General features: G+C 43.9%; 1 long non-coding RNA gene across 1 annotated transcript in view; it reads left to right on the forward strand.

The window, feature by feature from the left end:
- LOC140075114 (uncharacterized) overlaps window positions 1–18010 on the forward strand; it is a 64090-nt gene that overhangs the window by 37292 nt on the left and 8788 nt on the right. The window lies entirely within an intron of this gene.

An 18010-nucleotide genomic window follows, 5' to 3' on the forward strand; every position in this document is an offset into this window, starting at 1 on the left:
TGTTTTCCCTTTCGAGATTGGTCCAATGTACGAAGTTCAGAGGATACCATTGAAAAAAAGGTTTCAATGTAAGGTCCTCTGCTTTGGGTGGGATTGTAGTTGGACACTGGTTTAAGGCCAGAGTGTAAGTAGGGGCTTTCCAAGTTCTCTGATGTTTCTTTGCTTTTTGCCTGGGAGATCGCAAAGTGCCTTTTCAGGGTTAGTTTCCGCACAAAGCTATTAAGATCTAGGAAAAGGTCAAATTCTCTAGATTTAGTGGTTGGGCAAAATGAGAGTCCTTTGCTGAAAAGTGAACTCTCTTCTTCCGTTAGTATATGGGATGAGAGGTTGAAGATGCGTACTTTTTGTTGAGTTAATCTCGGGCTATTCGTTTTTTTGTTGTTATGTTTAGTTCCTCCTCTTTTTCCTCTTGTGGTTTTTTTCTTTTTTGTCCTGTATTTGTTCTGGAGAAAATTGCAAATGCTGCTTTTGGGCTCTTGATAATTGGTATGAGCTCGTCCCTTAAAGGTGGAGTTTTTTGAGGCTGGGGAAGCTCTAAAAAAGAAGGCATTATACTATTGGAGCATGAGGCTTCTATAGAATGGTTAGTGAACTCAATGGGGCATGTTTCTGGAGGGCTTTCATTGTGTATGGTGAGGGACAGTAGGTCCTCCTGTGTTGGTATAGTTTCTGTGTTCAGAACTGCACTTTGGCTGGATGTCAGAGGACTAGATGAGTGTTGGTCTGATCTGGCTTTTATTGGTGTTTTCTTTGAGGGTGGGATGGTTTTCTTAGCTGAGTGGTTGAGTGTAATGTTACCTTGTGGTGAGCGGGACCTAGGTCTAGTATGATTCAGGGATGGGGAACTACACAAACACTAAGAGAAAGAATGAACACGCACCGCAGCAAGGTTAAGTCTGGTTTCCAGCTACACAGTGTGTCAAGACACTGCAGATCCCATCATGAACAAAACTTCAGTTGCCTGACCCTTATCCCAATAGAACAAATTCCGAAAGACCACCCAGACAGATATAACCAGCTAATCAGAAGGGAAAATTACTGGATTTTTAAATTAAACACTATGTGTCCCTATGGTCTCAATGAGACACTAGAAAGAACGTAAGGCTACACTAATAATTACGTAGTTACAAGTACCCCCTTCTCCCAGCTTGGAAAGGCACCACTTCATTCCCCTTTCACTGCTCACCACTAACTATACTATTTGCCCATCATAAATGTCCACTCTGCTGCTCCCCGTGGTCTCACCGCTTATCCATAATACATCCACAATCTCCCCCATTACCTTCTCACCTGGCCCCATGGAACATATACACTATTGACATTTCAGTCCCCTAATCATTATTTACCTGTCTTAAAATACCACTGTATCATTGCCCGATACCTAATCGCTCCTCCACATTGTCTCCCAGGCAACCTAACAATCCTCACCGCGTCTGACAGCGATCCCTCAAACTGCGCATGCGCAGGCTTCCTCCCCTCCCCTTTCCCCATGTGCGCACGCGCGCACGAGCGCATATAAGAAATGTCAAACGGAACGCACCGCACAGCGCTCCTTACCCTACTGCAGGAGACACCACGCACAGCGCTCCTTGAATAGCCGAACTCGGACTAAGTAAGTCTCCTTTATTATATTACCTACCAGTCAGAGTCACTCTCTAACCCCATGTACCACACAGGGACGGATCAGGACCATCTCATCTACAGTATTAACATAACAAATCAAGCTAATACTGCCAGGGTAAGCCACCTTTCTTCCCATCCTCCCACACATCAATCACCACAAAATGTACTATACTGTTACATTCTATCTCCCTCAAACTTCCTAGGAACAACATCATCCTAGGATAGATTTCACATCCTTTACCACCAGGACAGGCTAGATCAAGGCCACATAGGTTAGTCTACGTCTTTCTCATGATCCTTTCCTGTCCCCTATATCCTTTCTATATATAATATGTCTTATTTATTTATTTATCTGATGTATCCACAATGTAATTTTATTTCGCTACCTTTTATTTATATTTATTTGTTTGTACAGCAAAAGCTGATTTAAACAGTTAGAATCTTAGTCTCGAACCCGATTTTCCGTATGAATTTTCACCCATGTTCTCCATACTAACCACCTCTATGTACGAATCTATTTTATTTATATTTTATGCATTTTACCTACTTGTGTCTATGTTTTTATATATATCTGATATACGTATATATATATATATATTTTTTAGAATATTGTATTAAAATCATACGGACCTGAAGAAGGGAACGGTACGCTCCCGAAACGCGTCGTCCTCGCATGCAATCAAATAAAAAACCTTTTCTACACTGAGAAGCGCGGTCATTGATCCTGCCTTTTGTCCTATGTTTGTACATTTCCCAATCCCGACCTAACCAGATCGGGAAGCAGGACTACGCAGCTAAACCTCAGTTGACTCATTAATTGATGCTCCTACTACGATCTACATCGAATTTCCTTTTCACACCGAATTTTCTATGTTATTTTGATGCGCTGTGTTCTTCCTTTTTACAATCTATCCTATAACTATCTCTATTCTGGTTAACGTCGTTACTCCAGAACTACTGTAGGTCTCCCACCGCTACCCCCTCGGGGACCAACCTACAATACACGTGCAGCATCTTCACAAAAATGGACTATTACCATAACCGATGGACACACCGTGAATCTCTAATCCGAAAATTTTCCAACACCAAGGAACCCTTGGCTAACCACATCAACGCCACAGCCACTTATAGTGACACACAAACAAAAACTATGACTGATCTATATTTAAGGTTGGAAGACCTTCTCAAAATAGAGATACAGCACACCATAGACATTTCATTTCTAAACATTTACCTTACTGAGAACATCGCACCCAGGGGTCTCCGACTCCCATTCCAATCCCCCTTCCATAATGACCCCACATTTACCAGTGATTGGGAATCATACATGGAGGAGTGCTCAAAAGGGATGATCAGGAGACTAATCCACAAAAGATCACTTATAGTGGAGGACACTACCAACAAGATAGACACAATTAGACAAGATCTAGAAACCTACTCTGATCACCAAGAATACCACAGAATTAATTTATCCACATCCCACCGTCTCAGACTGATAGAACAGGAATTAATACTCAAAAAATCTAAAAAACTATCTAGAGATAGACGGGAATATTCAGATAATCTTCATAGAATTTGGAACCCGGATTCCGACACACAAACAAACATCACCTATAAGTCACCACATCCACCCCCTCCGCTTACAAACCAATCTCTGCAACCCCAACAAAAGGAGACTAAAAAGAGGACCTTTACTAACCAAACCCTAAGAACCCAACTACAAAAGGCCACACTCCCAACAGGAGCTAGTCAAGATCATTCTGCCACACATGACAATAAGAAGACTCCATCCCTGAATCATACTAGACCTAGGTCCCGCTCACCACAAGGTAACATTACACCCAACCACTCAGCTAAGAAAACCATCCCACCCTCAAAGAAAACACCAATAAAAGCCAGATCAGACCAACACTCATCTAGTCCTCTGACATCCAGCCAAAGTGCAGTTCTGAACACAGAAACTATACCAACACAGGAGGACCTACTGTCCCTCACCATACACGATGAAAGCCCTCCAGAAACATGCCCCATTGAGTTCACTAACCATTCTATAGAAGCCTCATGCTCCAATAGTATAATGCCTTCTTTTTTAGAGCTTCCCCAGCCTCAAAAAACTCCACCTTTAAGGGACGAGCTCATACCAATTATCAAGAGCCCAAAAGCAGCATTTGCAATTTTCTCCAGAACAAATACAGGACAAAAAAGAAAAAAACCACAAGAGGAAAAAGAGGAGGAACTAAACATAACAACAAAAAAACGAATAGCCCGAGATTAACTCAACAAAAAGTACGCATCTTCAACCTCTCATCCCATATACTAACGGAAGAAGAGAGTTCACTTTTCAGCAAAGGACTCTCATTTTGCCCAACCACTAAATCTAGAGAATTTGACCTTTTCCTAGATCTTAATAGCTTTGTGCGGAAACTAACCCTGAAAAGGCACTTTGCGATCTCCCAGGCAAAAAGCAAAGAAACATCAGAGAACTTGGAAAGCCCCTACTTACACTCTGGCCTTAAACCAGTGTCCAACTACAATCCCACCCAAAGCAGAGGACCTTACATTGAAACCTTTTTTTCAATGGTATCCTCTGAACTTCGTACATTGGACCAATCTCGAAAGGGAAAACAGAAGGATAACCTCTCGAGATCAGAGAGAAAAGCCTTGAATACTCTAAAAAATAAGACTGAACTAACAATAAAACCAGCGGACAAAGGAGGAGGAACAGTCATTCTGAACACCACCGATTACGTAAAGGAAAGCCTTAGGATTCTATCAGATGGGCAGTACTACCAGAAACTGGACCACAATCCAAGTAACGAACATCTCGAAGCACTCAAAGGCTTCACCCAGCTGGCCTACCAAAAAGGGATCCTAACCAAAAAAGAAAGGGACTTCATCATTCCCTCCCACCCACGATTAGCCCTTTTTTACTACCTACCAAAAGTACATAAAGATCCGTTAAACCCACCAGGAAGACCCATCATATCAGGCATCAACTCCATTACATGTAATCTATCGGCCTATGTAGACTCATATCTACAAACTTACGTTAAGAACCTCCCGACATATCTTCGTGACTCCTCCCAGCTGATCACAGAATTGGAGGAGTTCCAATGGGACACTACGTTTAATCTGCTTACGATGGATGTAACATCATTATATACCAACATTTCCCACGTCCTTGGCATCGAAGCAATACAACGAACACTCCAAAGAGATTCAGCACTACCACCACCTCAGGCAGACTTCCTGATTCAAAGCATCAAGTTCATCCTAGAACACAACATCTTTGACTATCAAAACCAGGTGTTCCACCAAAAGAAAGGTACGGCCATGGGCACACGTTTCGCACCGAGTTACGCAAATATTTTTATGGGCGAATTTGAGTCCACCTTCATTTATAACAACCCCAAATATAAATCTAATATCAAACTCTTTAAGAGATTTATTGACGACCTCTTCATCATATGGCAAGGGAGCGAGGAAGAAGCACTTGAATTTGTGAATACAGTTAACCAGAACCCCTGGGGTATTTCACTCACACTGAATTTCTCTAAAACCCATATTGAATTTCTTGATTTGTTAATATCGGTTAACCACAAGAAAAACGGCCTGCTAACAAGCACATATTTCAAAAAGGTCGATGTTAATAGCTTCCTGGACTACACAAGTGCGCATTACAAAAGTTGGCTGAATAACATACCCTACAGCCAATATAAGCGCATTAGAAAAAACTGCTCTGAAGACTCCACATTTCATGAACAATCAAAACTGCTACAAAAACGTTTTAAGGAAAAAGGGTACCCCAGAGAAATTCTTAAGGATGCCTACAAGAAGACAAAAGCCCTGTCTCAGAAAGAATGCTTAGCCCCACGGAAACAACAGGATCCTACAAATGATCGGGCCCTAAATTTCATTACCACCTTCACCTCAGATCACAAAATAATCAAAACTGTATTAGGCAAGCATTGGCCAATTCTGACAAAGGACCCACATCTAGCCAAATCCATCCCTGCAGGTCCTAAACTCACCTACAGACGAGCACCCACCTTGAAAACGATATTGGCACCAACGAAACCACGCACATCAAAAAAAGTGATATTAAGACCACAGATGTCCCTATTCCCAACTTTAAAAGGAGCATTCCATTGCAACAGCGACAGATGTCTCACATGTGACATCATACAACACCGTACCAAAATATTCACCTCTATAACCACAGGTGAAAAATTTGAAATCACCTCTTTCTTGAATTGTGCCTCAGATTTCGTAATCTACCTACTGCAATGCCCGTGTATGTTACAATATATCGGGAGAACTACACAAACACTAAGAGAAAGAATGAACACGCACCGCAGCAAGGTTAAGTCTGGTTTCCAGCTACACAGTGTGTCAAGACACTGCAGATCCCATCATGAACAAAACTTCAGTTGCCTGACCCTTATCCCAATAGAACAAATTCCGAAAGACCACCCAGACAGATATAACCAGCTAATCAGAAGGGAAAATTACTGGATTTTTAAATTAAACACTATGTGTCCCTATGGTCTCAATGAGACACTAGAAAGAACGTAAGGCTACACTAATAATTACGTAGTTACAAGTACCCCCTTCTCCCAGCTTGGAAAGGCACCACTTCATTCCCCTTTCACTGCTCACCACTAACTATACTATTTGCCCATCATAAATGTCCACTCTGCTGCTCCCCGTGGTCTCACCGCTTATCCATAATACATCCACAATCTCCCCCATTACCTTCTCACCTGGCCCCATGGAACATATACACTATTGACATTTCAGTCCCCTAATCATTATTTACCTGTCTTAAAATACCACTGTATCATTGCCCGATACCTAATCGCTCCTCCACATTGTCTCCCAGGCAACCTAACAATCCTCACCGCGTCTGACAGCGATCCCTCAAACTGCGCATGCGCAGGCTTCCTCCCCTCCCCTTTCCCCATGTGCGCACGCGCGCACGAGCGCATATAAGAAATGTCAAACGGAACGCACCGCACAGCGCTCCTTACCCTACTGCAGGAGACACCACGCACAGCGCTCCTTGAATAGCCGAACTCGGACTAAGTAAGTCTCCTTTATTATATTACCTACCAGTCAGAGTCACTCTCTAACCCCATGTACCACACAGGGACGGATCAGGACCATCTCATCTACAGTATTAACATAACAAATCAAGCTAATACTGCCAGGGTAAGCCACCTTTCTTCCCATCCTCCCACACATCAATCACCACAAAATGTACTATACTGTTACATTCTATCTCCCTCAAACTTCCTAGGAACAACATCATCCTAGGATAGATTTCACATCCTTTACCACCAGGACAGGCTAGATCAAGGCCACATAGGTTAGTCTACGTCTTTCTCATGATCCTTTCCTGTCCCCTATATCCTTTCTATATATAATATGTCTTATTTATTTATTTATCTGATGTATCCACAATGTAATTTTATTTCGCTACCTTTTATTTATATTTATTTGTTTGTACAGCAAAAGCTGATTTAAACAGTTAGAATCTTAGTCTCGAATCCGATTTTCCGTATGAATTTTCACCCATGTTCTCCATACTAACCACCTCTATGTACGAATCTATTTTATTTATATTTTATGCATTTTACCTACTTGTGTCTATGTTTTTATATATATCTGATATACGTATATATATATATATATTTTTTAGAATATTGTATTAAAATCATACGGACCTGAAGAAGGGAACGGTACGCTCCCGAAACGCGTCGTCCTCGCATGCAATCAAATAAAAAACCTTTTCTACACTGAGAAGCGCGGTCATTGATCCTGCCTTTTGTCCTATGTTTGTACACATCCCGCTGCTTGGCCTGTTGAAAAACTCTCTGATCAGCATGAAGTCGGAAGCTTTGCGCTCGTCACAAGAGACGGGGAAAGAAGATTCCCTTGTTGATAGCCAAAGCACCCTTAGGTCTGTTTCTCAGCGCATATCGGAGGAGGTGGAGGAGGATGAGGAGGAAGAGGAGGAGAATGTTGGCGAGACACAAGAGGGGACCATTGTTGAGTCCTTCACTGTTCAGCGTGTATGGGCAGAAGAAGAGGAGTTGGAGGAGTTGGAGGAGGAGGAAATGGGCAGTCAGGCCAGTGAGGGGAGTGAATTCTTACGCGTTGGTACTCTGGCGCATATGGCAGATTTCATGCTAGGCTGCCTATCCCGTGACCCTCGCGTTCAAAGAATTTATTCCAGCACCGATTACTGGGTATTCACTCTCCTGGACCCACGGTACAAGCAAAATCTTTCCACTCTCATCCCTGGAGAGGAAAGGAGTGTGAGAATGCATGAATACCAGCAGGCCCTGGTGCACAAGCTGAAGCATTATTTCCCTTCTGACAGCGCTAGCGGCAGAGTGCGTAGTTCTGCGGGACAAGTAGCGAGGGAGAGTAGGCGAGCAGGCAGCTTGTCCAGCACTGGCAAGGGTACGCTTTACAAGGCTTTTGTCAGCTTTATGTCACCCCAGCAAGACACTGTCACCTGTCCCCAGTCTCGGCAGAGTAGGGCTGATCTTTACAGAAAGATGGTGAGGGAGTACGTAGCTGACCATACCATCGTCCTAAATGATCACACAGCTCCCTACAACTACTGGGTTTCAAAGCTGGACATGTGGCACGAACTGGCGCTGTACGCCTTGGAGGTTCTTGCCTGCCCTGCCGCTAGCGTGTTGTCCGAGCGCGTTTTCAGTGCAGCTGGTGGCATCATCACCGATAAGCGTACACGCCTGTCGACTGACTGCGCTGACAGGCTGACGCTTATTAAGATGAATAATGCCTGGATTTCTCATAATTTCCAATCTCCACCAGATGAAGGAAGCTCAACCTGAATAATTTATCCACTCCTCCTCCTCCTCATTTTCCTCCTTCTCCTCCTCTTTGTACACTAAAGCAGAGGAAACTGGCTATTTTTTGACAGGGCCCACTGGCTCTAGCTATAGTACTTTATGCATTTAATTTTTCTGGAGGGCCACCTACCCGGTCCTCTGTTTTAAACAATTTTTGGGAGTGCCACATACAGGCACTCAATCTATTCAATTTTTCTGGAGGGCCACCTACCTGCTCCTCTGGTTTGAAAACTTTTTTGGACTGCCACATACAGGCACTCAATCTATTCAATTTTTCTGGAGGGCCACCTACCTGCTCCTCTGGTTTGAAAACTTTTTTGGACTGCCACATACAGGCACTCAATCTATTTCATTTTTCTGGAGGGCCACCTACCTGCTCCTCTGGTTTGAAAACTTTTTTGGACTGCCACATACAGGCACTATCCAAATTAAATTGTCTCCATAGCAGCCTCCACACGTTGTCTCCATTGCTACCTCCAAAAGTCGTCCATATAGCTGCCTCCATACATCGTCCCCTTATCAAACGAGGTGTGTCAGGCAGAAATTTGGGTTGTTTTCATGGATTCCACATCAAAGTTGTTAACTTTGTCGCCACCCTGCTGTGTAATCCACAAAATATACTGGCAAACTTTTATCATTTACCGATATTATTTCAGCGCTTCTTGCGCATCTGTTTACATTCCCCTCACCCGCCATATCCCAAACTTATAAGAACGCTACTACACTTGATCTTATACAAAAGGTTCTTAGAAGTGCTGTTTGGGGAGTAGCCTAGAGACAGGGGCTTGGATTGGCGAAAGCTCGCCTGGAAGCGGAGCGCCAGCTCCATGCCAAGATCCAACTAACATAGTTTTAACTGCAGCACCTTTAATCTACTACTAGTTCACTGCCTCCATACATGGTCCCCTTATCAAACGAGCTGTGTCAGGCAGAATTTTGGGTTGTTTTCATGGCTTCCACAACAAACTTGTTAACTTTGTCGCCACCCTGCTGTGTAATCCACAAAATATACTGGCAAACTTTTATCATTTACCGATATTATTTCAGTGCTTCTTGCGCATCTGTTTACATTCCCCTCACCCGCCATATCCTAAACTTATAAGAACGCTACTACACTTGATCTTATACAAAAGGTTCTTAGAAGTGCTGTTTGGGGAGTAGCCTAGAGACAGGGGCTTGGATTGGCGAAAGCTCGCCTGGCAGCGGAGCGCCAGCTCCATGCTAAGATCCAACTAACATAGTTTTAACTGCAGCACCTTTAATCTACTACTAGTTCACTGCCTCCATACATGGTCCCCTTATCAAACGAGCTGTGTCAGGCAGAATTTTGGGTTGTTTTCATGGCTTCCATGTTAACTTTGTCGCCACCCTGCTGTGTAATCCACAAAATATACTGGCAAACTTTTATCATGTACCGATATTAATTGAGCGCTTCTTGCTCACCTCCTTTGGTTCCTCTCTGCCACCCATTGGTTTGAAGCCTGAGTCCATTTAGGGTATGTCGCCATGCCACTCTCTAGCCTGCCGCTGCTGCCGCTGCCTCTGCATGCCGTCCCCTATAGTGTCAGGGTCAATTATTGGATGTTTTAGATGCTATCTAGCTTCATTCTGTCACTCTGTCATGGCCATGCTGTTGCCCATAATTTTGGCATAATGGTGCGATTAAGCAGCCTCAGAGGCATCCATGCATGCTGCCCCTGCTGTTTCCTGTCCATTTCCGTGGTGTTTCCATCCTTTTCTGAGGTTCCCAGGTGTTTGGCCAAGCTTCCCTGTGCAGAGCCTTGGTCCCCTTGAAAAATGCTCGAGTCTCCCATTGACTTCAATGGGGCTCGTTATTCGAGACGAGCACTCGAGCATCGGGAAAAGTTCGTCTCGAATAACGAGTACCCGAGCATTTTAGTGCTCGCTCATCTCTAGTTATAGGTAATTTACCAATATACATCTATTAAAAGTTCTGCTCTACTTTCTGTAAAGTGAAGCCTCCTGTCTTTTACCTCATCAGTCTGACACTTCTGACCATAAAATGGCCACAGATTGAGGATCATGTGATCAGGAAAGCGGAGCAGAACTATTACTAGATGTATATTGGTAAATGACCTCATATCCTGCCCCCCACACTTACACACACATTACAAAAACATGAACACTTCATTATTCTAGGCACTGTTGATAGATGGCAAATTGTGCCACAGGTAAGTTCTAGGTAAAACAGTAGAAAAGAAGGCACAAATGTCAAGAAGTTTTGTCAGGAAGTACAGAAGAGTTAACAGGCTTGTTACAGTATGTCTCCATGATAGTGGCCACGGGAAGCTACCTTAGGTGGGAAATTTTGACTAGTGCATGGACTTATTGAACCCATGGAAATTTTGAAATCACCATTATACCTTGGTAGCACAGAAATATGGAAAAGCTGACCCAGGAGTGAGTTTGGGATGAGACATGTTATAAAATCAAGGGCACAGGATATATCTATGTGTCATGTGACTAATCTGCAAAGAGAGGAATCTATGAAATATACTTGTGAAATTATTTCATTGAGGATATGTTCGGACATTGACATACAATAACATAAGACAATAGTAGTTTGGGCCATTAGTCAATTATAATATAGGGTGGTATCCTGGGGCCCAAGTCTTCAAGGGGGCCCATGGTCACCCAAACCACCCACCAAATATTATACTAGGAAGGACCAGATGTAGGAAGTAAATTATGGACTTTTATGGGCTATAATATTCAAACAGCCCAGGGTCCATGGCAGCCTTAATCTGCCCCTGGATTTGGCTAGTACTTAACTTGAGTCTAAGCTACAAGTCACTTTCCATTATCATGTGCATTAATGTATAGGTACAGTATAGAGCAGGGAAATTTACTTTTGCCCCAGGTGTATTTAAGCCAACTTGACTCACCTTGACCCAGGGACGAGTCGGCATAGGGAAGTGAGAACAATTGCTGAAAATACCTGACCTCCTGGAAAGTTCTCATTGTTTACTTTTACCTTTATGTCTGTACCTTGGTCACACAGTGATGCAGAAGATCTAGGAAAAGTACTTAAAATAATAAGATAACTATCGAGCAGAACTGCAAAGTTAACGTCCGTACCAAACATGGCGGGATCGGCACACCAGACTCCTGAGCCAAATGACAGGTTGTCTTTTAACTAGCCGCCATTCCCTTAGCGACCACAGATTTATCTGGTTTGAGCTGGGAGTGGCTTGGTGGGACATATGTCCCTGCTGTTTAAGAGGCAGGGTCACATGATAATAATAATAATTTCTTTATTTATGTAGCAGACATAGATTATGTATCACTGCACAGAACTTGCCAGATCAGTCCCTGTCCCCATGGGCTCACTATCTAAACAACCGACCAGTATGTTTTGGAGTGTGGGAGGAAACCGGAGGAACCAGAAGAAACCCACACAAACACGGAGAGAACATACAAACTCTTTGCAGATGTTGACCCCGGGACTTGAATCCAGGTCTTCAGCACTGCATGACAGACAATAGAAAGAGCTAGGAAGAGGTTCCCGTTCTTGATAGGACAGGGACGTAGCAAAAATGAATGATCACCCTTTCCAAGGCAGTTAGGTAGGGAAACCAGGCTACTGTGATTAGGGACAGGTGGAAATCTAAAAATTATTTTCCTTTTTAGGATATACTGCTACTCATAGGCTGCTATAGCGCAGGGCCAGTGTGAGTACACTTAGCATTTTCAGCATTATACAGCAATGTTTTAAAGGACCAATGTTAATACAATTTGCAATTCTACTGGGGTGGTTCCCAGAGTCCCTATGTGCTGCAAATCCACAGCCTGTTAGACTGCCTCAACCTGCCCCTCTGCTCCTGACCAGCACCTTCCACATCTGTCTGTTGTACTCTCACTGCAGCACAGGAGGTGTCAGCACACAGTGCTGTTAATCTGAAGTGTGGAGGGGCTCTAGGAACCACCTCAGTAGCCTTTCAGGCACATTAGCATAAGCAAGGAGGCCATGAATAACAAACCTAAAAAGATTACCAGAGTCATGGTGCCTGGATCTATGGGTAAGTGTCCCTGGTTTAGCCATGCTTGATTTTTATGGTAGATTTATTTTTAAAAAATTGTTAATACTATTTGCAGTTCCAGCATCATACAGCAATATCTTAAAGTAGCGCCTTTAGTACTATTTTATCTATAAGCATTCGTGTTATCTTACAGTTCTAGTCTACCGTGTATTCCGGCGTATAAGACGACCTGGTGTATAAGACGACCCCCCTACTTTCCTGTTTAAAATATAGAGTTTAAGATATATTCACCGTATAAGACTACCCCTTTTCCAACGCATACAAAACACCGGTAAAAAAAAAAAAAAAAACAGATTTGAATTTAACATGGTCCTTTTTTTAATGTAAATTCTTATGACATGCAGGTATATAGCAGGAAAACTGTCGCTCATGAACATACAACATTACCATTACAGCACAGCCCCCGGTAGTATACAGCACAGCCCCCGGTAGTATACAGCACAGCCCCTGGTAGTATACAGCACTGCCCCCGGTAGTATACAGCACTGCCCCCGGTAGTATGCAGCACTGCCCCCGGTAGTATACAGCACAGCCCCCGGTAGTATACAGCACAGCCCCCGGTAGTATACAGCACAGCCCCCGGTAGTATACAGCACTGCCCCCGGTAGTATGCAGCACAGTCCCCGGTAGTATACAGCACAGCCCCCGGTAGTATACAGCACAGCCCCCGGTAGTATACAGCACTGCCCCCGGTAGTATACAGCACTGCCCCCGGTAGTATACAGCACAGCCCCCAGTAGTATACAGCACAGCCCCCGGTAGTATACAGCACAGCCCCCGGTAGTATACAGCACTGCCCCCGGTAGTATGCAGCACTGCCCCCGGTAGTATGCAGCACAGCCCCCGGTAGTATACAGCACAGCCCCCGGTAGTATACAGCACAGCCCCCGGTAGTATACAGCACAGCCCCCGGTAGTATACAGCACAGCCCCCGGTAGTATACAGCACTGCCCCCAGTAGTATACAGCACAGCCCCCAGTAGTATACAGCACAGCCCCCAGTAGTATACAGCACTGCCCCCAGTAGTATACAGCACAGCCCCCAGTAGTATACAGCACTGCCCCCAGTAGTATACAGCACTGCCCCCAGTAGTATACAGCCCAGCCCAGCATTAAAAAAAAAAAAAACTTATATACTCACCCTCCGGTGGCCCCGATGTGCTGCGCTGCTCCCCCGATGTCTGCGCGGCTCGTCTTCAGTGTTCCACGCCGTCTTCTTTCTTCTGCCGGGCGCCGCCATTGATCTTCCCCGGTAGGCGCCTAGTATGACGCGCTGCTGCTGACGTCATACTAGGCGCCGCCCCGGGGAAAAGCATGGCGGCGGCCAGCAGAAGAAAGAAGACGGCGCGGAAGACTGAAGACAGCACAGCGCAGACATCGGGGCCAACGGAGGGTGAGTATGCGCCCCGATGTCTTTTTGAGGCTGCCGGCAGCTTTTTGCGGCTGCCGGCAGCCATCGCTGTGCAAACACCCGCGATCGGTGCTAGCACCGATCGCGAGTGTTACCGGTAAGCCTTTGCTGCAATATGCAGCAAAGACTTACCGGCTATGGAGAGGGCTCAGCCCGTGAGCCCTCTCCATGCACCGGGACCCGCCGTATAAGACGATTACCGGCGTATAAGACGACCCCAGAGAAGACAGAATATTTTTCTGTCTTCAAAAGTCGTCTTATACGCCGGTATATACGGTAAGTTTTATTCGAATCAGTGTTACCTTACAGTTCTAGTTTTAGTAGTATTTACATCAGTGTTACTTTACACTACCAGTCCTTGTACTATTTGCATCATACAGTACTACAGTGTTAGTCATGGTGCTCATTTCATTCATATCCTCTTACAGTACTACAGTACTACAGGTCCGTACTGAATTTGGTGGATTCAGCATGCATGTCCTCCTAAGCCGAACAGCCACTGTTGTTTCTGCCACAGGTTTCTGTTTGGGGGAAAACGCCAAGTTTGTTGATGGCTGAACAGCCAATCAACCAGCTTGCAGACCCTTAGCAGCCACAGACATGTCTTCTGTGGGAATGGCTGTGATTGGTCATGTGGGACATGTGACTTTGTAGTATAAAAGCAGGGTCACATGTCCAGATGCCATAACAGACAGGTACGAGAGCTAAAGAGAGGCTTCTGCTCTTTACAGGATCAGACAGACAGGGACTTCTAAAATACGAACAATTTCCATTTTCAGGGCACTTAGGTAGGGACTATTGTGATTAGGGACAGGTGGAAATCTGAAATAATTGCCCATTTTAGGGCACTGTGAAGAACTGCATTAAACTACTGATAGGCTGCTGTAGTTCTGGACCAGACTTAGAACTATCATCATTTACAGAATTATTCAGCAATATACTGTAAAGATACAATCTCAGTATAGTTTGCAGTTCCAGCAAAATTTTAAAACTGCCATAGCAGTATAGTTTGCAGTTTCATCAAAATCATAAAGGACATCTATCATCAGGTCTCTGTCACTAGTCCTGTCACCTCTACCTGTTGGAGCAGCTGACAAGGATCCCATCCCAGCCAATATCTAGTCAATTCATGCATTAATCATTATAAAATCATCTATTCTTTATTATGTAAATAAGGCTGGTCACATGGTCAGAGGCAATGATGTCACCCCTGTTCCCCCTCCCCTCTCCTCCCCCTACTCATGACTGTGTGTAATGTATAGTAAAGCATTGCTAGTGTCTGTGCTTTATCTGCTGACATACTCTGTCCTCCTAATACACATGTAAGAGACACAGACATCAGCTACACATGAATCTGACATGTTCTGCTATAACATGGCTGCCTGGAGCTGTTGTATCTCTCAAATACACACACACAGGCTGCAGGGGGTGCCAGCACCAGGAAGAACATGGAGGAGCCATTACACCATTATACCTCACACCATTATAAAGGCTGTCAGTCATGTGTATAGGAGTATCTCATACACACTGGCTGCAGGGGGCGCCAGCACCAGGAAGCACATGGAGGAGCCATTACACCATTATACCTCACACCATTATACAGGCTGTCAGTCATGTGTATAGGATTATCTCATACACACTGGCTGCAGGGGGCGCCAGCACCAGGAAGCACATGGAGGAGCCATTACACCATTATACCTCACACCATTATACAGGCTGTCAGTCATGTGTATAGGAGTATCTCATACACACTGGCTGCAGGGGGCGCCAGCACCAGCAAGCACATGGAGGAGCCATTACACCATTATACCTCACACCATTATACAGGCTGTCAGTCATGTGTATAGGAGTATCTCATGCACACAGGCTGCAGGTGGCGCCAGCACCTGTAAGCACATGGAGGAGTCATTACACCATTATACTTCACATCATTATACAGGCTGTCAGTCATGTGTATAGGAGTACCTCATATACACACAGGCTGCAGGGGGTGTCAGCACGAGGAAGCACATGGAGGAAGCATTACACCATTATTCTGGCTGTCAGTCAAGCACTGCGGGTGTGGCTGTGCCTCCCACTCATGATTAAGCTGGACAGCTTGAATATGCTAATGACTCATTGGACACTCACAGGTCATTTGCATACAGCTTTAGGACCTTATTGATTAAAGGGGTATTCTCGTCTCGGCACTCACATTCAGTTTCATTAATCTGCCATTAATAAACATTTCTTCAATTGGATGTTATTAAAAAAATTTTTCCTGTGTGAAGATAATTTCTCAGAAATGTAGTCATGTGGTCCCTTAGAAACGAGATAATTTCCTCGGATACGGCCACCTCTGCTGGAGTGATTGCACAAATAAACAAAAGGTTATTGTATATAAAATGTCCTGGAGTTATTACATGTTGCACAGCCACCCTGTGGTAATGATTGCTGAATCCTGGTAGTCTGGCAGGACCCTATAGCGCAAGTCTGGCCACCGCTGCCAGAGTGTGACGTGGTCGTATCCGAGGAAGCTATCTGGTTTCTAAGGGACAACATGACTACATTTATGAGAAATTATCTTCACACAGGATCATTTTTTTAATAACATCCAATTGAAGAAATGTTTATATATGGCAGATTAATGAAACTGAATGTGAATGCCGAGACGAGAATACCCCTTTAAGTTTACAGGCGTGTAGAGGGACAATGGAGGGATAGAGGCAATGCTTTCTAATGCCAGTTTATGAAAATATATTTAGTTTAGGGGGTTAATTTGCCTGACGGGTTCTCTTTAAAGGCTCTGTCAAAGTATAGTTTACAGTTCCGCCAAAATCTGAAAGGTGCTGTTGAAATATATTTTGCAGTTCCAGCATCATCCAGCAATATCTTAAAGGACAGTCACAGTAAAATTTGCAGTTCCTTTACTATACTGTAGCATGCATGCCAAAACGTTCTTCTATCTACAGTTTGCAGCTTAGGTGGTATTAATCTGTTTTGCTTTTCCTGTGTGTGAACTGTGGCTTAGGCCTATCCTTTTTTTGGATTAGTAGAGCCACACAGTGCTCTCTGCAGTACAGAGAGCTCACAGCTCTCTGTATCATCATTGCTTGCTACTCTGATGGGCACAGAGTTGAAGTGCCGACAAGAAAAGGGGCGCAGTCAGTGCAATTAGGGGCGGGGTCGATGTGGAGAGGGGGCGGAGTAAGCAGGTCTCAGGGCTCATCGGTGCTTTCCCCAGCGCGTCAGTCCGGCCCTGCACAAGGCTTATTCCCATTCATGGTGGGTCACAGGGATTGGAACAAATGGTATTTTGATTGGCAGCCACTTAGTAATATTACTCAATACTGCTCTGCTTATTGACTGCTCTGCTTATTGGTCACTTCAATTTGAATGATCTTTCATTAGCTGATATTACTACTTCTTTCTTATAAACAATTGGTTACTTAGTTTTTAAGAAAGTGAATTTTATAGTTAGAACCCGGTAATAAGTCAAAGAGTTCTTTAAAAACGGATATCTAAAAAGTGAAAGAAATGTGTTTAGCTTAGTTGCAGAATATTATGGTGAAGAAAAATGTTTTAACATATTTGTAGACATATTAATTACTTCTCTGTTATGTGAAAGAAGAAAACATGGTTGATATAAAAAGAAGAAGCCCCAGAGACAAGCCCCTAAAATGCACATGTCGAAATGCAGAGTATGGCATTTTCTAGCTGAATTTCATTTTACTTTTCAAATAAAATTATTGCTCTTGTTGATCTGCACCGTGGATCCAATCGATTCAGTTTCCATAGGGAGTCGAGGACACTGAGCACGTAAAACGTACCACTGTGTGTTTGGAGGTTTAGCAATTCTTCGAGGGATTGGTGAAAGATCTTCTAGCTCTTATATCAAAAATTTTCAACACTGAAAAGTGTGATGAGAAACTTACCAATAACAAAATCTACAAGCAACGTAATTACTTGTAAATGTATGTTCAACACTAACAAGACAGGACAATATCAACATGGGAAGTCATCATTGTTATCACAGTGGTAGAAGGCAGG

Source organism: Engystomops pustulosus, chromosome 8, assembly GCF_040894005.1.
Source record: "Engystomops pustulosus chromosome 8, aEngPut4.maternal, whole genome shotgun sequence".
NCBI lineage: Eukaryota > Metazoa > Chordata > Amphibia > Anura > Leptodactylidae > Engystomops > Engystomops pustulosus.